A 21,270-nucleotide genomic window follows, 5' to 3' on the forward strand; every position below is an offset into this window, starting at 1 on the left:
AATCTAGCGGTGATGTTCATAAAGAATCAACATTTCAGCAATAGCAATTTTTGTTGATTGGTAGTGCCAAATGTTATTACTGGAAGTCTCGCAGAGAACCTGTTTAAATGATTTACACGTGATCTTCTGCATTTTTTTGTTTGGTTGTTTGTTTTTGTTTTGGTTTGGTTTTTTGTGTTTTTTTGTTACAGATTGTACATTCATTGCTGAATAAAAAAATCTCATGGGCACAAGGTACACACTTCTCATTGTGAACAGCTTTGGCTATTCAGTGCACTTGGGTAGTCTGAGGAACAGGAGGAGTACATGAGATGGTGCAGAAGCCCCAGCACTTGCTTCCTGGAGCATATGGTGCTTCTGGTCTGCAGGACACATGTCTGTGTCTGTAAAAACTGAGCTACAAAATGCAGCCAGTCACTCTGCATATGCTGCTGCTTATGCGTCCTTGCAGTGGTTAGAGATGGTTTAATTTACTACAGGAAGTGTAACCCTCTGTCTCATACAGAAAGAAACAATCCTTTATGCTTAATAAGCTTTAAATCTTTTATTTCAAGTTGTAGCTGCTGCATTATTTGAGTGCATGCAGCTACTGAAACCATAGTGAGTGCCCGAGTAAAGTATCCAGTGTGGGGAAGACATGCGGAGAGGTGGATGTGGTCTTCAAACTCTAAATTTGCCAAATTGTGTCGCCCATAACCTGTAAATTACAGTGCACTAACTGACAAACAAAAAGGCTTTTATCAGTATTTGTGTGGTGTGGGAACCAAACAATCCAATTTTTCAATTTTTGACTGCTTAATTATGTGATTGGAGGTCACGCCTTTTGCAGATAGCAAAACAATTTTAATGATGTCCCACAGTGAAAGGTTTAAAAGTCTTTTAAAAGGTTTTAAGACATTAAAAATGCACTTAATATTTTGTTTATTGCTGGACACAATGAATTACACACATTCTGCTTTGCATATCTTCTCAAACAGCAAAGTTTTGGACAGCTTGGTGGATACTTGGGGAGAGGAAAAGATCCATGCCCAGTTGCCCAGAGTGCATTTCATAGAAGCTCGCTATCCCAAACCATGTGTCTTCTCATGTCTGTATTTTCTCTATGCAGTGGGAGAAATTTCTTTCACCTGCTGGCCAGACTGCTGCTCCTGAATTATTTGCACATCCACAGAAGTTTGGCTGCCCAGGGAATTTGGAGGGGAACAGAAGGAAGCAGGAGGTGGTGGCTTTGCTTCAGCCACCACACTGATAAGAGGTGGGATCAGAAAGTACCATCTTGGAGCAGATCCTCCATCTAATTTCTCTCCAGAGGCAGCTGCCAGTTGCTGCTTTTTCCCCAGAGGTAAGAAGATGTGATTTTATGTAACAGTTTTCTCAAGGTGATGTGCTGCTTTTACTTGAAAAGCAGTTGTTTTCTGCTTTGGCAGAATAACTTCAGCTGCAGGCTGGGGTTTGTCTGTTGTAATGGAGTTGTAGCTATGTTGTGAATCAGTCTCTGCTTCTTTCTGGATTCATTTTGAATATATCAGAGTTTGGGCTAGAGAAATCAGCTTGTGTGGTGTACTGGGGAGCTGAGCTGCTTCCCTGTGGATCCCTAAAGAAAAGGATAAAAGAAAGAAGTTTGGTGAAGTTTGCAGGAAGGATAGATAAGATCCAGGCAAAGATTCTGGCTTTGCCACTATGGCATCTGCTGACCCAAATGCCCACTGTCATACAAGGGAGCAAACTATTATTGGAGAGTAATCACTGCTGTGATGTCATGCAATTAACTGTTGAATCACTTGTGCTGGCTGGAAGGTGGGAAGGGAGGTGGAGACATGAGACCTTTCTTCCTCATGCTGCTGTTTTACACATTTGCAGTACATGAGGAGAGAAAGCAATTAAATCAAAGTCAGTCCCACAGCACATGTAAATTATATGTTTAATACAGAAACGTGCAGCATTGTGAATGCCATGTTCAAACTCTAGGTTAAATTGTAAGCAGTGCTCTTATATGTGATAGACAGCACCAAGGGTCAAGCATTTAAATAAGAGTCTGCAGAAATATGACTTTTAAGTTACAGAAGAAATAATAGTCTTATCAGTCCTGAAACTGAAGGAAAAATTCTATCAATAACAACCAAGAGACAGTTTCTCAACTGCAGTTAGGAAAAAAAAAATAAAATTGGAGGCTGCCAACCTATAAATTCAAGGGCTCTGGATTTTCTCCTTCACAAGGACGACTTCCAGCTCTGGAGTGCCCAGCCAGAGTAAACACACAGCTTCCAGCCCACCTTCCCAGGTGATCCCATCTGCCCCACGGGGCTCCCAGTCCCTGAGCCAGCACAAACAACCTTTGCTTCCAGTCCCAGCCCAGGGATATGGATCACCGAGCTGCCACAGTGATACTGCTCAGATCCAGGGACCTCCCCCAGACCATTCTTACCTTGTTCTCCTCACATTTCAAAACTGCTACTCCAAAAATGCCCAAGAAATATTTTGAGAAAAGAACCCATTGCCCTCCTTAAAGAGCAGAATCTCCAAGGCTGTGCTTACTGTTAGCTATGGTTTGCTATAAAGTGCTCCACTATTTTCCCAGAGCTGGGCACAGTAGAAATGAGCAATAATGAGGAGCAGGACAGATGACCTTCTTTTGAACTTAGTTGTTCCTTTAAATTTTGATGAAAACTTATCTTTAACCTTTATCTCTACTTCTTTTAGAGAGGGGATGAAGTTTTGAGCTTTTTCTTTTTTTTTATCCCTTGTCATTCTCTGCTGAGGGAGAGACTACAAAATTGACTGAGAAAGGAGTTTTATTCTGCAGCTTTTAAAGAGGGCAAGGGCATTGCAAGCAATGGAGATTAAAAAAAAAAAAAGAAAATGAAACTATAAAGAAGTACTTGACAGTGTCTCTTCTTCACTTATTGGAATATGCTGTTCAAGCTAAAAGAGAGGGCAAGAGGTAATCTGCTCTGCTATTTGCTTTTAATATGATCATGTTTTTGGCTCCCACTACATCTAATGCTGCTTGTATCATTCAAAAACACACCTCATTATCTCCTGGTAAATGTTGAGCTGCTGCAAAACCAATTGTAGTGGGTAGAATGCCTCTGAGGTCAGGGTGTACATGAAATATGTAAGCTCAAAATATGTTTGCAATCAGTGACAATACTGCCTGCTAATGTGCTATTGCACCGTTTGTCTCGCTCTTGGTCATAAATATTTTGTTTCTTAAGCTTTAAGGCAGCTCTATATCAGAGACTAAGTTTCAAGTAACTGGTTTAGTCATTGTTGTTCTGACATTTATCTTGGATGCACCAACTTGTGTTTAGTCTGCTAAAATCAATACATAAAACGTGTAAACTTAGTTGAAGAAGAGTGGGTGTCTTTTAAGCTTTTTTCATATGGTAAGTAGAGGGCTGATATGAAAATCATGCAGCTAATTTAAACAAGGGTGAGGGAGAAATTAGATTTTGCTCTCTGAGCCTCATTTTCAAGGAATGAAAAGCTCAGTCCAGGTTCAATGCAGCATTCTCGGAGCATTGAACAAAATCAGTCTTTGTTCTTCAGTGAAACTTATCTGTGGAGGAGCTGCATAACTTCCTGTGAAACCCAGCCCTGCAGATGTGCTGTGCTCGTCATCCCTCTGCTTTTGCTTCCTTTGGTCAAAGAGTCAAGAATGGACACTTTGTGCTGGAGTGAAAATGATGCTGCCTGGTTTGCCCTCTGCTGAGCTGGAGCCCTGCTCACCAAAGGGACATGACTTCCTGCCAGTTACTCTGCTGTTTGTTTATTTGTCAAGTGGAACGGGATAGCCCTCAGCGAAACCAAAGCCTTCCTCCTCCAAACCTTGGAAAAAGAAGCAGCAGGTTCTCAAGCAAGTGCAAACAACCTGAACTGATGCTGTAAATGAATAAATGTAGGCAATAAGCAAGTGGAGAGAGTGGATGTGGTAGACAATAATTAAATAGTTTAGTTCTAACAAGCATATGACCAGAGTTCAGGAGGTAGCTGATCCACTTTAACGAGTCAGAATATCAGAAAGTGAATTGTAGTAAATTAAGACTTTAAGTGGTTGGGCTATAAACCAGAACAGAAATTGATTTTCTAATAGTCTTGCATACTCTAAATATCCTTAAGTGCTTTATGTTTTAAATAGAGTAAATGCATAGCAAAATGAATTGCCTATTATGCACCAAATAGTACATTTATTATTAAATCCTAGAACAAGACAGATCTTACCAGTATCTTTCCTGTAGGGATTTATTTAGCATAAAATGTATTTTCTAGAATGAAATTGTCCATTAACCAAATCCCCATTCGTGGCCCCTATGTGTTAGGTGCAGTATAAATAGAGTTAATAAGATCCCTGCTCCAAATAATCTGGGGTGTTAAAAGGAAAAAAGCATAGGGGTTAGTGAACACATCTGGCTTTCTCTGTGTGTCTCTATATATCTTTGTGTTATATTGTCCCAGCCAAGTGGGATGAATCAAGAATTTTCTGACTTGCAGTTTGCCACAGAGGTGGGTGTGGGAATGACCAGAGAACTCCAGCGGGGCAGGGCAATGGGGTTACAGAATGAAGTGGGAGGAAAAAGAACCAGAAATGCATTGAGAATGAAAAGAGGCCAGAGTTGTGGAGCAAGAGAGGTCTGAGCAGAAGCTTGGCTGTGTAGAGAGATGGGGAATGCCTATGGGATAAGTTTGTGTTGCTGCTGAGTGCACCTAAGACTGCTGAGTAAGGAGATCTAGACTGGGGAAACTGATGACTGCAGGTCTAAGAAACAATAAAGTGCAGAAAGAGTAGGACAAGGGGATGTTCAGAGGTGAGAGGATGGGACTTGCAGTGTGTCCCATCCCCAGGGAGGAGGAAAACATGTGGCTGCTGTCAGGGAGATGCTGGCACAGGTATGAGTGGAGAATATGAGTGCAGAGCCACTGGGTTCCTGTGGAGCTGTCAGAATAATGCAATCTGATGAGACACTGAAAGGGGACAGGGTTTAGTTTTCATATTTTTTTTACTTGGTTTAAATTAATATAAAAGCAGTTATAGTGATGTATGTTCACAGTCTGTGCAAGTGGTTTGTATTGTTTGATACATAACACTTATCCATTTTCTCTAATTTTATGTCGGTCCAGGCAGCTTTCCCAGTAATGTATTCCTGGCTCATATTTGTGGTGTGACATTTTTGATAAGTATTGTCTGGGTTAATCCACTGTGGAATAATGGTTTGGATGATATACCAGAGCCCCAGTTTCCCAACACAAATAAGCTGTAGTGAACACGGTTTCCCTTTAGGAAGGTGATCACTATATTCTTAGGTGAAGCAGTTACAAGGAGAAACCTGATTTTGTATTTATTTTAAAGACAAAATGAGATATTATAGGCGAAGTACCATCAGTTTCTGACTGGAGGGGTTGAGGCTGTGCATAAAGGTGCTGAGTTCTCTTGCCCCTCTCTCTTTTTGCCTCATTTGAAACATATTCAGGTATTGTAGGTTTGGAAGCCCAACGCAGTATGAGGTTTACATAAACTGCTCAATAAAAAGGGGATTATGTGCCTTCCAAGGATATGCAAGCCATATTCATACCCCTGTATTCCCTTCTTAGCAAACAGTTCTTTAGTCTTGCTGAAATACAAGTTACTCTCAATAAGCTGAGGCTGTGTGCAGAGGTTAGGGCCTGAAATATGCTCTTACCCACGACATGGTGCTGTTTGTCTGCATTATCTCATGCAAACAAGAACTTTTCCTCCTGCTTCTTATTGATCCCAGTAGGTGAAGGAAGAAACCTCTGATTTATTAGTCATTGGTCCCTTTTCCTGAGGACTCAGCATCTGAAATAAATTGAATGGGGTTAAGAATGTACTTAGACCCAGACAAAATTGTTTGTGTGCCTTGTCTTTACAATAAGAAAAAAACTCAGAAGCAAATTCAAAGTGTCATTAGTGTCATGCTATAAATAAACAAAATGCTGTACAGATAAGAGAATACCACATTTTCCATCTTGGAAATTGCTTACAAGCCATTAGGCACAGGTTAAGATACAGAACCACTGATTTAGAAAGGAAAAGTAAAGACTGGTAAATGCCAAGGAGGAGAACAAAAAAAGCAATCTGTGACTGTGATGTTTGGATTTTTCCATCCTGACATGAAAGTATGATATGAATGTTCTAGAAACATGAGGAGACATCAGTATTACTTGGTAAGATGTTGTGCCTTGTCCTGTCTGCCTCTGAAAAGCATTCTCAAGGAATGGGATGCTGATCTCAGCTGGTCTGATGGTGTTTCTCCAATGATGGGAGAGTCCCAGTGGCAATTCTGGGTCCTCTGTTTCTCTCCAGGACCAGCAGGAGGGAAGTGTCAGGAGATTGGATGGGGAAGCATTAGAGCACCCTGTATTTGGTGTATGCCATGGCTTGATGCATATCTATGGAGTCAGATACTACAAAGAACTGCTTCCTCTACACCTCAGACATCTCAGCAATCAGGGAGGTGTAACACATTATTTCTGTGCTTTTCCTCTTTTTTTTTTCTTCTTTTTTTTTTTTTTTTTTTTTCTATTTTACAGCACACAGCAGTCAAAGCAACTCGCTCTGTTTGGGCTGTCTGCAGCCCAGTAGATAAGAGAGCAAACACCTCCCATAGTGACAGGGACTCATTCCAACCATTTGTTTTGAGTTGAATGGTAGATCTTGGAAAACATGTTTTCCATTCATAAAAAGGAAAAAAAAAACCTACTCTTGATACTTTCTAATGCCATCCTCTGGAGGCTTGAGGGCCATGTGTCTCACACCCTTATTTTGTAGGTCTTGCTTTTATAGACTTTGTTTTTCACTCCCAGAGATTTATTATCCCAGTGCAGAAACAGTCTGGCTATGCCTTGGCAGTGGAAATGTAGCCATCTATTTGCTAAGAACAAGCTTGTGGTTTACCAGAATATTTCTGTTTCCTTCTGAGGTTTCCAGCTAATGAAGGGGAATTTATCCAGTACATTTATTGACATTAAAATAAGAGTTGCAGTCCATAAATAATCCCATTGTTGTTTTAGTTTGCAGTTTAAAACTTGTTGTCAGCAGCATTGTCGTCCACTGTGACTCAGCTTGTGTTTGTGCTCGTAGTATTAGAGCTGGTAACACAGACACAAATTCCAGCTGTTCCCACCAGGAAGGCTTCAAAGTACATTTTGAAATAAATCCTGAACATTTTAGCACTGAGCACCTTTGATCCCAAGCATGGAGAGAAGTTCACAGCTATTCCTCAAGTGACATCTATGAAGATAAAAGCAGCCCCCAGACTCATTTCTCGGTTTGTGCAAACTCCTGCCAGCCCAGAGAAGCAGGAAATCCTGTAAGGGACAGGTGAGGTGGCAGGAAAAGAGCCACCTCCTGTTTTACCCACTCCCAGGAATGCTCCTGGCCCTGAACCCCCTCTGAATGAGCCTTCACAGAAGTGTCATCTCTTTAGTGGTGGATCCCTGCACTAGGAAAAGATGGAGGTGTATCAAGGGATGCTCTGCAATTCCTGTATCCTTCTATTTCTGGTTCCTAGAATGTCAACCAGTTCCTTCATATCTGTCAGCCAGCTCTGCAAAAGAAAATCCTTTGGCACGAGGAAAAAGTCAGGTCTTCAGAATTAAGACCATAAAGAATTACATTTGTTATATTGTCTTATTTTAATGAGAATGTCCAGTGGATACAAGAAAAAATATCAAATTATTTCTACATAGCATCCTCTTTGCTGGCAGTACACCATGTGTTGAATAAGACCTGATTTTCAAATATGTGAAGTAATCAAGTTTCATAAATGTTAAACTCATGGCAAATTTTCAACTTGATTATTTGAAAAATTTCTGCTCTTCTTGGTGTGTTGATTTTCATTATCAGCTAAGATTCCTGCAGATTTTTAAAACCTATATTGAAAAATATAAAGGAGCCACACCAGAAGACACATGTGCTACAGGCTTCACCTCTAAAATTCTTTTGTCTCTATGATCAGTTAACTGGAGGAAAAAAAAAAGGGTGTTTAGAGTGAAGTGTTTTGAATGAACTTAATTCAGTTTTCTCTTCCATGATGTGATGTCCAGTGCCATAGATTACACAGGAGTGCAAATATGTCTTTACAGTCACAGAAGTGTTATCTTGCCGTTAAATATTCAGTAATCCAGAGCCACTTCAACAGATTATGCCTGACTTGCTTGTAAAATTTGCTTACACAGAGCTCAGCCCTGCCAAAGCACTTCTCTAGGTATTTACCTGCAGTGCTCAGCCTGCTGGCTGCCAGTCAGCTGGTATTAGCAGGAGGACAAGTGTGACACTCAAGAGGTGAAGCAAAGAAATAGGTAGGTATTTAAATAGATGTATGAGCCAGCAAACAGGAGTGGTTTTAATATTAGTAGCATTTTAATCTTGTTCTCTAAACAAAAGAGGATTTACTTATTCATGGCTCAAGAATTACAAATTAACGTGTGGAACTGGAGTTAGAACTGAGGGTACTGGAAATTCCTATGATTCAGTGTATTTATTGTTTTAATTGTTCATATTTCCTTTGCTTTGAGGGATTTGGGCTTTGGGAGTAATATGATGGTCACTGCCACATCTGTCTTGGATTCCTTATTCCTTAAGAATAGCCCTAAGCAGAGAATGTTACAGAAGTCTCTCATTAGGAAGGAGTAGTCTCAGTCTTTTATGTAGCTGGAGATGATAAAAGGCACCAATTTAGCACTGCTGCCTGAAAGTCCACCAGCACTGCTGAGCTCAGGAGGCCTTGTGCAAGAAAGCCATTTCTAGAGAGATTTGAGGACTTGTCTGTCCCTCCTGGTTAACAATAAAATCTTTTTTTCCACTATGAGCCACTTGTAGCAAATCCTTATCCAAAAATTGAAAAGTAAAAGCAAAAGGATAAGTTCAGAGATTAGTTTCCTACAGCATGTGAGGCTTCAGTCTTTGAATCCAAAAGTAGTCCTGTGGCATTATTTACAGACTGGAAAGTGACCCTTGCCTGTGCCTGCACAAATAGCCATGGGCTCAGCACTCAGCATCCTGTGTCTGACAAAGTTAATGACAGAAATGTGCAGCGTTTCTGCATTTTCACCTGCTGGCCTCACTGTCTTCCCATTCCCTGTAGCTCTCAAATATTAAAGCTGGCTGGAGCAACCCTCCCAGCACCCACTTGTGCTCTTTGGTTCCTTCTGCACCCCTCTCTCCTGACCTATACGGAAGCAAGCTTGCATGGAGAGTTTCTGAGGGGTTATTTCCCACAGCACCAGACAGCCTGAAATATATTTTACTCATGACAAAAAAAGGCATCCTAAAGTTGGGCAACATGTACAGCTATAGCAGATGTTTCTGGATACACAGAAAATTTGGAATGAAGTTATGATTTATGTTAATATCAGCTTAGCCATAGCTCAAATAATGTCCTGGAACAGAGATTATCAGTGTCCAGTTGCACCTCTGAAGATACAGAGAAGAAATAAAACCCAAAGAAGGGGCTCATCTCATAATCAGGTTTCAGGCAACTCAACAGTTGCATTTTATGTGTTACACAATCCACTCATGAAAATAGCTTTAGATTTGCAAAACCAGATTGAAAGGGACTAAGAAAATGAATGGAACAAGCTATTCTGGCTTTAGGATGAGCTTTTATTTAGGATGGGATTACTTTTGAATGAATAAATCCTTTAGGGATGGGATAGGGAATCATTATGGTGATGTTCAGCAATTGTGCCCTCCCTAAGCAAGGACTTAAATACTGGCCCACCTTTGGTTTGTCAGGGATCTTTTCCCTGATGATAACTTACTTCCTTAATTATCCACAATTGATTTGCATAAGAGTCATATTGAGATTATCATGTGACATGAAAACTATCGAGCATTGTTAATTTAAAAAATTTTTGTATCAGCCAATCTTAAACCAACTGGATATCTTGTAGAACTCAATAGGAAAACAAAAATTCTGTCCTCCTGAATAAGATCTTTTCCAATTGGCTGGCACACAGAATGAGTTCATCATATAGATGCCAATTTATAAATATGTCCAATAATAGTAGGGGGAGCAACTGTTCCACAGCTCTGCCAGTGTTCATCAGACACAGTGACAGTAGCCACATCATTAATCTCATGGTATATTAGAAATAAAGTCACCGGAATGGAATGGTGTCAAAGGATAAATGTTTCCCCCTTTGAAAATAAACTTCTCAGTTTCACCTCATTGTGTAGCCTTTTTTTTTTTTTTTTTTTTTCATTTCCCCCTCCCCCTTTCCACCTGCCCTCCTATAAATCCTTTGGTTTCACCTGGCATTTAGGTAACAGTAGGAGACCAATATCCTGTGTCAGAGCTCATTCTACAGTTATCAGTTTAGCATACCCTTAAATCCCCACAATTACTGTGCCAAGACCAATCCTTCCTCTGCGAGGTTAAACATATGCATTACATATTGAAACAATGTAAGTAGCATGTAATTAGCGCTGTTTATGCATTCGCACTTTAAATTATACTTCTAAACCTATGATGTTTTTCAAGGCACTTCATGTTAGAGAGACTTAAATGAGCATTCATCTTGTCATTTTTAACTTTATTCATAAATAACCCTCTAAATATATTTGAATGGTTTATTACATTAGAGCCTATGAACTGACGTACACATTCTTCCCTTAGAGAATATAGTTCTTAATAAAACATCCTTTAAAATTATAAAACCCGTGAACATGGCAATTAAATTTACAAACAGTGTCATCGACAACTTTGACAAAAGATGTTTGAAGAGGGGGGAGTGTTGGGGGGCCTTTTTTCTGTCCTTTTTATTTTTTTTTTCTTTTTTTCCCCTCCTCTTTTTTTTCCCCTTTTTTTAAATCCTTGTTCCATAAGGATTATAGCTCCCCCGCTGTTTGGAAAAGATAATTTCACTTGTAACACTAATAACTTGAGCAGGGAGAAGGCTGGCTGGGTGAATGGAATGCACTTCACTGCACATCTTGGCTTCGCTAGAAATCGGAAACAGATGGTCCTTGCGGCTGGCTTCCCACTCGGGCCCGCTCAGTGCCAGCCTGTGGTCGTTGGCTGGTTGCTGCTGGCACTGTGTGACTTGAACATAGTAGGACAGTGGCAAAAGAAATCAAATCTTTTTCATTGAGCACCAAACTGTAATGAAATTTGACAGATCTGACATTCTATACCCAACATCTAGTTAGAATATATTAACCTTTTAGTTTTCTTGAGCTCCTCTTCTACTAGTTATGAATCTCCTTATTAAGGGGTTGCAGTGGCTATGGAGATGCCAGGAAAGCAGTATCTTCTGTGTGCCCTCTAATGCTGGAACTCAAATACATAATTCAAATAGTAAAGGAAATGTGGGGCTTTCAACTCCTCCCAAATTCTTCTACAAAAAAAGCCCTGTGTTAGTAATAGAAATAATGGTTAGGCCTTTTTGTTAATATTTCATTCCAGGAGCAAAAAAAGAAAATCACAGTAAGGTATTCCACCCACGTGCACTGAGTATTTCCTGAGTATGTTCTGTATCCCCACCCCACCGAGGCAGCGCTACCTGTGATCCAGCTTCATCCAAACTGACTCTGTGATTTCAAAGAACACTTTTGTATCAAATTCTATGAATTTGCAAATTTGCATTTTGCTTAGATGGTATACAGATTAGTCCAGGGAAGGATTCCTCCTTTCCCTCTAAAGGCTTCTCCCAGTATATGCTTGGTATTGGCTTTTTTTTATAAACCCTGCTCAGTCCTTCTCTAGGTCATGTTGTCTGTCACACGGGCCTTGAGCCAGCAAAGCGTGTGCTCCTGGGGGACAGGGACCTCTCATGGGTGAAGAGCATGTTGAAATGTTGTACCGAGTTATGGCCACAGATTAGGAAATAGTTGGTTATATTTAGACTTAAAAATAAATCTGGTTTATGTTCCTTTGCATTTTGGGTTGATAGAGAAGAATTTTTACTTATTTTTTAAAAATGTTTGTATGTGTCATTCCTTCGCCTTCAGTCCTTTCATCTGTTCCTCCTGTTTCTTTCAGACATGAAGTCACAGCACTGTCTGTGATGTCAGTGTGTTTCCATATTGACAGACCGTTCTGTCAGAAACAAGATCTTGATGCTTGTTTCAGATGAGGGAAAAGGGGAATACAGATGGTAGGAAGAAAATCAGAGGAGTGAGAGGGGAGCAGGGAGAAACACACACAACAGAGCTACAGGGGGAAATGCAGAGTCCAAACCCAACTTTTCCTGCAGAGGGCAAAGGACTACTTTCCCTGGGTTCAGGAAGATCATCCAAAATGTGTGTGTAACATTAAGTAACCAGTAGAAGCTTTACCATGGTGCTCATTTTGGCTCGGGAGTCCTTGAAGGTGCAGCAGCAGTGGTCACATGCTGCTTCTCTCCTTGTTTACGCCTTCAGCAACAACAGATCTTCTTGATTGAAGCCAGGATTACAGGATTTCCAAAAGCTAGAACACACTCCTTGTCAGAAACTTTGCATCAGTTCAGAGGCTGCCCAAAAATCAACTGCCTGCTCTCACGTGGCACTTGAACTAATTGTCGCTGTTCGAGATAAGGAAATCCTCCTCGTAACTCATCGAAGCTGAGGCTTCCCAAGGAAAACGCCTCCGAAATTAGGAGCAGATCTAAATCACACTGCTGCAATGAGCTGAAAAGGTTCTGAGCAATTGCAACTGAAGAAATAGGGGGAGGCAAAGGGAATGAAGAGAGGGTTAATGAGCAATGGGTACCGTGCAAGTAATAAATAATCTAATAATGAGGTCTAAGATCCTAAAGATGTGTCTGGAACTGGGAACTGCTCGCCGTTCTACCGCGTTTCTTGTGCCGATGTGAACAGTAGAAGCCAACATTTGGAGAAACCACCCACTATGCCAACATTTCTAATGCTCTCATGCATTCAGTTTCCAGTAGACTGCAAAATGCCAGCTTGATACAGTCATCTGAATTAATATACTTTATTAGCCTTTTTTTAGCATTCTTTCCTGGTTCCGTGCACTTGACAGGAACAACAATATCCTCATCCAAACTTGCAGCTAAGGGAAGATAGAAGGGCCTGCTCGTGCTGGGTGAGCTGCAGCAGGTAACTCTGCTCAACAATTAAGCAAATTATTTGTGGGTAGTTGGCCATTTCTCCAGTAGGAAGTCGGAAAGAAACTGCCAAGTGCTTCAATCCATTGCTTGAGGCCTACAGCTGGCAGAAAACAAATCTCCTGTAGCCCACAACACACACACCTAACTTCTTCCCAACTTGAAATATCACTCTATACTGCAAGCATTTTTATTTTGCAGCTGTGTCTGCAAAAATGTCAATGCCACACGAAGGCTTTTTCTTTCTTCGGAGCAGATCTGATTTAGAAGCAAATATCTTTGTTGTTTATTAGTCTTTGGAAGGCATCGTTTTGTCCCAGTACTATTCACAGGGAGTGTTGTGCAGAATGCTGATTGACAAGAGTTAAATTCAAAACATGTAGCCATTTTCTGGTGTGTGGTTTTTTTCCTGATTGAAGGAAAACTACTTAGATGTTTGTTTCCAAAACGGCATCTGTCAGCAATCAAAGGGGAAAAATTGCATAAAACAAATGCAATTGTTTGGAGTAGCATTTCCTGGATCATGTTAAATGCTTGATTTGCTCCCCATTATGCTCACCAAATAATTTTATTTTCCACAATAATTGCAATATTTAACATGTTGTATTTAATCTTGTTTTAATGCTATTAACAACAGCCGCTTATGAAAGGAGTAATTGCTCTACGGGTAAGAACCCACCATCCCCAGCATCAGAAAGAACAATGGCAAAGTTAACTGCACCTAATTGTTCTGAATTTAAAACACTGTTAACCAACAGCACTCCTCATTTCTTTGCACATAACCACTCCACTGTCAGGAAGGAAATGGTTTCATGCTTCTGTCATTCATAATCTGAAAAGTGTATGTTCTAAAAAAATATTTAGTTGGTGTGTTTACAATTAATATTGGGAGGTAAAATCATATGTTGGTACAGGAAGAAGTGGTTAATACAGCAATCCAGAGAAAGTTTGTCAGTAGATCTCTAGCAACATCAGGTGCTAAAACCCCATATAGAATATAGATTTATCAGAACTTGCCTGGAATGACATGCAGCACAACTGGGTATGAAATACTAAATAAATAATAAGAAGGGAGGGTAAGATGATGGGTTTGAGAGGTAGGAGCCGAGAGAGCAGCATAAAATTGAATCTGACACCAATTCAAGGGCTGATTGTTACTAAGAGTTTTGCTTTATATTTTGTGTGATTGTTTGGAGAGGGAGGTTTTTTCAATAAGCAGTGAGACTGAAAGGACAGGTAGCGTTAGCAAACCTGCAGTAAAAGACAATAAATACTTTGGCTAGCCAGAGCAAGGACAGTTCCTGGCACAGTGTCCATCTTTTTTTTTTCTGGACTCAAAATAAAACTTAACACTTCCCATGCTAGTCAGACCCTTTCCTGTAAGCAGCTCCTATCTGAAGCTAGAAGTTCAAACTGGGATGCTGTAGTAGCATAGATCATTCACTGATGTGTAGTCCAGATTGTAAGACCGGGACAAAAAAGCCCCCAAACCCCTGCATGTTACATTAGCAGTTCATGTTTACACTAAATCATTTCCTTATCATCTCACACATCACAGAAATGCAACGGTATTACTGAAGCTCAATAAAAGTTAGTTCTGTGCTGAATGGCAGCTCTAATTAATTTGTGCAGCCCAGAACTACAATTTTGCTGTAGCCAAATAGTTAAACAACAGTTAATATACAAAATAATCCAAACAAGACTTGTGCACCCACAAGCTCCCCTTTCTAATACAAACAGAAAAAGATATAGTTTAAAATTGAGTGGATGTTTTTAATACATTTTCCTCTTGTGTCCAAATCACAAAACGATTTGCAGAGTGTAGCTGTTTCTGAGTGAGCGAGTTGTATCAGCTCCGCAGCCCTAAGAAATATTCCTGGCGAGAGTGCTATTGCCAGTTCAGAAGTTCATTTTTTCGAGCACTTGAGGAAAAGCTCTACTGTATAGGCTGGAGTGCCCTGTCAGGGACTGTGGTGGTCACAGCCGAGCAACCGTCGCTCCGTGTGACACAGCGGGGTGATTTAAATGGAAAGCATTCACTGCCTGCTTAATAGTCAGCTGTCATAAAAGTAATACTTCAGTTGGGTTTACAGTGCACCAGGAAAAGTGGGAAAATGAGATGAGAAAGTCTATGATTATCTCTGGCTTTGCTAGACAGGAAAAGATTTTAATATCAGACAATAACAGGATTTCATAACTTTTCAAAGCAGTTTGTTTTGGGGCTGGCTTTTCCCAAGTTATCTGTCAATTCCTCACATAAATTTTGAGCGTGGCAGAGAAGTTTTGCAGGAGAGAGAAACAAACCTCTGTGAGTTTGGCAGTTGTCACCTGATGAGATTAAGAAATGTAACATTAAAAACCATGTTTAAAAAAATATTGTAGCAAAAGGATATTTTACAAATATATAAAAAGGAAATTGTTGAGTTCTTAGAGGGCACTTTGAACCTTCATATGAAAAGTCATTCATTTAAACAATATGATCTGATATCTAAAATCAAGAAGCAATAAAGTGACAAAACTTGAGGGTCTTAAAAAAGAAAGATCATTTGATTCCTTCAGAAAGCGTCTCTCACTGGATTGAGAAATTAAACTTGGACAGTTTATACTTTTGTTTTGCCTTTCACTGCTTAAATTATTATATATGCACAATTATGAAAGAAAGAAAGAAAGACGTGATAATTTTTCTTTTTTTTTCTCAGTCTTTTCCCCCCCAGTCACGTACATGAGAAAAGTAGCTGCGATAAACAGATACTGAATCAGACTGAAAGTCTTTTTAAAAAAAAAAAGAAAAAAAAACACCCAAAACATTGCATGATAGTCTCTAAGCAGTTCCATCTGTCAAGCAGAAATTTTAGGCTAATAGCCTGTGGCGATCTCCCTCCACAGTCCACTACCTGCCTTTGTCCTATTAAATCTCTTTATTCTTCTTAAAAAAGAAAAAGAGGAAAGGAAAGAAAAACCTTGCAGACCAAAATCATCTGAGTGATGAAGCCCTAATTTTGACCGCCTCTCTTTGATGTTGAGCAGTGGGTTCTTATTTAAAAAAAAAAAAGAGTGAGTGAGAGAGGGGGAGAGAGAGGGAGAGAGAGAGAGAGAGAGAGGAGAAGACAGTGCTAGAAGCAGATGACTTTTCATCTCCACTTCACCTTGCCACTGGGTCTGTGAGAGATTGGTTCATTGTCAAGGAGATTTTTTTTTTTTTACCCATGATTCCATATGGTATGGACCGGGCTACATGTTGCCCAACATGCCAGTGCAAATGTTTTCTCAATTAGGTGTCTTATCTCCCGTGAGTTAGCATCAGATGAAGCTTGCTGACAGCATAATGGCAGGGAAAACCTCCGACGGCTCCATCAAATGGCAGCTCTGCTACGACATCTCGGCCAGAACTTGGTGGATGGTGAGTTGGCAGCAGGGCTGCTTTTTTTTTTCTCCCTTTTCTACTTTCCCTCCCTCTTTGACAAAATGTCCCAGACCTCACATTTATCAAATTAACATTTGATTTTTTTCACACTCTTCAGTAGAGCAGCCTCACACTTGTCCCACTTGTGTGCTTTCCCCTGTGTAACAGGAGACTGTTAATGTGCACTACAGTTTCCAGAGGGAAGCTTTTTCAATTCTCCTTAAGGGAAAAAAAAAAAAAAGTATGCAAAGAAGTAGTTTGAAAAAGCCTTGTTGTGCAGAGTAACTTGTCTCAGTCGGCTGCCTAACGCTCAGTTTGTTTTATTTTATCTGCTGCTTTCCAGCGTCCGTGTGCGCGTGCATTTTTTACCACGCAGTATTTCGTAAAAAGGGAAGGTGGAAAGTTCAGTCCGTTTCAAAGCGAGTCGATCCCTGTAAAAGCCTGGAACGGTGCGGTCGTGGCGTGGTGTAAAACCATCACGTGTGAGAGGAGCGCGGTTTGCGAGGTGCTGCCTTTCATCCGAGACCCCGATCTAACTTTTCCCTCCGCTTGTTTGCGTTAGAACAGGTTCCCGGGCTGTGCTGACCTGGAGCCATGTGTTACAGATCCCACATAGTCTGGCTCTAGCTGCTTTTGGGCACAATTAAAGTTTCAATAAAGTCCCAACGTGCTCCGTAGAACGAGTTAACTAGCATGTCATGGTCAGCCGGGCCAGACAACCTTTGACATCTTGAATCTATAAGAGGTATAGTGAGTTAGGAGGATGCACAATAGCCCATTGTAGCAGAAGATGCAAGTCCTGTTGCGAGGAAGAGAGTCCTCAAATCATTACTGCCCTCGTTAGCGTGTTGTCCGTTAGGGATTAATTCGTTAGCAGCGCATTTTTAGTTTTCTGTAATTATTATTCTTGTGGCAAGCGTGAATTCTTCCAGTGAGAGGAAAAGTTTGCTGCCAGGACAATGAATGTATTATCCGCTCCTAACTGGACCGTGAACCTCAGCTCATTTCACATAGATATCAGTTAAAAAAGGACTGGCGAGTGGAATTACAAAACAAGGCATGATCACTTTCATTGTATGATACGCTGAAACAAGTCGGGGGCTTTCCCTCCCCCTCGCCGCCCCGGACCAATTTTGGTATCATTTGGAAAGTTTAAGACCTCAGAGGACTTGAAAGACTTTTAAAAGTGAGATCCGGAAGGTTTTTATTCTGCAGCTTGGTGGTGGCCATTGTGTATATCATGTGGCTTGTATTTAAAGGTGTTTGGGCTCGGGGTTTTCCGTTTTGTTTTGTCTAAACTCTTAATTTTTTAAGCGTCTATTAGAGGTTTGCCAGCGGTTGCCAGTGAAATGTAACATGCAGGGTTTGGTTAATGGGAATAGGGAAGGCTAACCACTTTACTTATAGTACTGATTTTCCAATTAGACTTTCTGCCAGGAGAAGTTGGAGGGGGAAGGGGTATTTGCATGCACATAAACTGTTGATTATTCATGTGACTTTTTTTTTTTTTAGCTTGTTAAACCCCTGTAAATAAGGCTATTGATTTTTACTTATCATTTTCAAAGCAAAGTTTTTCAAGTACCTGTTTTAGCCACAAGATTTATATCATGCTGTGATTTTGCCTTATTCCAAGCCATTTGTATATTTTATTACCACTCCTCTTTTATTGTCTATCGGCTGCTTTTATGATGAGGTAGGTCTGTGTTTATTATTTAGTAAGTATCCTCAAATGTTACTAGGCAGTTATTAGCACTCTAGAGAAAGTGTCCAAGGAAGTTTCATTTCAGTCACATCTATTTCACAGATGTTTTAGTGCTGTGAATATAATATGTAAAAATCCTGGAAACATTTAGTAATGCACTTGCCTAAAAATAAACAGTTTTATAACCACACATGCTGTTGTTTAGATTAAACATTGTAGAAAGTTCTCCTTAAACTTGAACATCACACCATTTATTTTCTAACAGAAAAAAAAAAATCACTTAAATAGCTTTTTTTTTGTAGAAGTTGTAGTAGATAAGAGACGTTATTTTTAGCTGAAATGAATAATTCAAGATCTTTACAATAGATGTGTTAATTGCAAATAATTTTCATACAAAGTTTCAATTATTGATGGAGTAATAAGCAGTTTTTCATACATTATGAATCTAAAACACACAACAAAAATAGATTTTTTTTACCCCCCCCCCCCAAACCTCATCCCGTTTGCCACATTCTTTTCATCAAAAGTAAACTAGAGAGCAGATTTTAATGTTTTAAAGACAAATAAAGCTTTGAAAATTACCTCATGCATCGTCTGGCTGCACAAAATCTCAGCTGCACAGTGCTAAACTTCGGTTTGGTACTGCCAGCATACAAAGAGATGAGTGAATACCCCTTGCACCCATATGGACTCAGCTGCCAGCACTGGGATATGCAATTTTGCTTTTTAATGAATCGTAAACAATTTGTGTGTCAAGCGAGGGAGTTTGTTTTCTTTCTGGAGCAGGTTCTAAATCCATTTGAAGCTATAGCTGTGTACTGTACTGGAGCATTATGCCCAAATTTAAAGGTTCTGTGTCACTGGGATGAAAAGACCTGTTATAATGAAAGAAACGGCTTTATAAAAGGCTGGGTGTTGTAATCTCTCTTTCTTTCTTTCCCTCTCTCTGTCTCTCAACCTCACACTCTCCCTCTTTCACCCCAGTCTATAGCATGTTTATAGCCAGCTCTGGAGATAATGGAAATTGGTTGATTGCATGATTAGTAAAATGAATGGATTTTAGCATTGGGCAAAGCAGCTTGCAATTTTGAAAGGTGGCTTTAAAATGCAGAGTTCTAATTTTGACCTTATTTTCTTTCATAGATAATCTTTATTAATGCTCCTTTAATTCATTTTTCCTCATCACAGCTAGTTTTTCTCCCCAGCCATCTGATGGAATGGCTAATATATTTTATCTTACTTGCCAAAATAGCAAGAGATCAAAGTAAAAATGTTATTTCTCTTTCTTGTAGACAGTTGTAAATGTTTCAAACTATTTCAGCAGAAGCCACAGGATTTGTACATTTCAGTAATAATTGCATTTGCCTCCACTCTTTTAAGGCACTGTTACAACTAATCTACTTTTTTTATGCTTTAATCAAGTAAATGCAGAAACTGTTATTATTCTATATTGTAATGTGACATTTTATCATAAAATTTCCCCCAAATGCTGTAAATTTGTGCAAGAAGGAGTTATATTTATTTTTAAAATATACCTATAATAGCAAATAATTTAACCAATATAGGAGCCTGAAGTTACGAGGTGAATTTGTTGGAAAAATGATCATTTTTTTGTTTTCATTGGCACTTTCAATTTAAATTTGCTGCTGTCATAGAGACATTAAAGGGTTAGTCATAGAAAAGTTTCAGTACTCTGTCTTGCATTTGTAACAAATATGTGCAGCTGTGCTGCTTTTATAAACATTTATTTCAAGCTGATTATTTTTTTTAAATTATTTGCTCTAGCGAGCCAATATGATGTGACCATAATATGTTTAATAAGGGATTGTCTTCAAAATTCCTTTGCATGGGGTTATTGAAATAGATGTGCAGCAAAGGTATATACTGAAGGGAAAATCCTCCATGGCAAAACAAAATGAAAGACCCCAAATTGGGCCAAATTCTGCTCAAGGTTTACACTGCCACCAGCCTGGAGTTGCTGCATTGGGAAGAGCAGAGCGACTCCAGGTTTGCTCACCTGAGTGACTGAGAGCCAACCTGGACCCATAATTTGAGTTATCTCTGTCCAAACAGTTTCAAACCCCCAAACTGTTCTCTTTGTGAAACATCTGAAGGGGAAAAAAAAGCCTCATTAATAAATAAGAAGCCATTTCAAATGACTCCATGTATGAGCAAACTGCTGTTATTGAATGCGACAGTTAAAGCAGATCTTCCAGTCATTTCCAAAATAATTATTTTCTAATTGTACGACCCCTCTCTCACTCCACAGTTCAGCGTGAATGCCTTTATTTTCTGTAGATGCCATGAGTGAAACCAGAATTTATTAAAAATAGCCAGACTAGACTTAAAACGGTCATTTAGTTACTTTAAAGGTTTTTAACTCAACATCACTTTTTCACTGAAGCTTTTGGTGATTACTTTTCTTCCACACCTCTGTACTCTGTTTTTTCAGAGGAATCGCTGGAATTGCTCAGGTAATTCATGCAATTAAAAAAAAATATATAAAAACGTCAAAAATGTTGCTAGCATTTCCATCAACTAAGAATTAATAGAATCCTCACTGTAAATCTCATTGGAAGAGAAAATAAAAATGATGGCGCATCTAATAAATATTTCATTTCATCATATGGAAAGTTAATTGACAGCGCCAAAATACTCAAAAAAGTATTTTTTGTTTAAATCACTGAGTGTATCTGCACACACTCTCAGTCCAAGTATATCATGGTAATCCCCACATGCTGTTGAACCGTCCGTGGCTTTGCTGATTTGTGCTTCTTACTTATGATTTACGATATATCAAAAGGCATACATGTAGTAATAATGATCCTGCTCCTGCCCCTATAAAAATAACAAAGTGTGAACAGTGTAACATTGCAGCATGGATTTCCTTTGTTTTATACAGTAACTCTTGTATGTTCATACGCTGCTCAGCTGCTGTATAAATATTTTTAATAAAATTATTCCTTCTCTGTCAGAGTCGCTAAATTCTCTCTATAGCTTAAACACTTCAGTGCATCATTATACATACTTTATCTTTATTTGCCTTGGCCTCCTCTTGCTTACAAGTATTTGTCCTAGTTGTTTTCTACTCTTT

The sequence above is a fragment of the Poecile atricapillus genome, chromosome 7 (assembly GCF_030490865.1).
Source record: "Poecile atricapillus isolate bPoeAtr1 chromosome 7, bPoeAtr1.hap1, whole genome shotgun sequence".
Classification (NCBI taxonomy): domain Eukaryota; kingdom Metazoa; phylum Chordata; class Aves; order Passeriformes; family Paridae; genus Poecile; species Poecile atricapillus.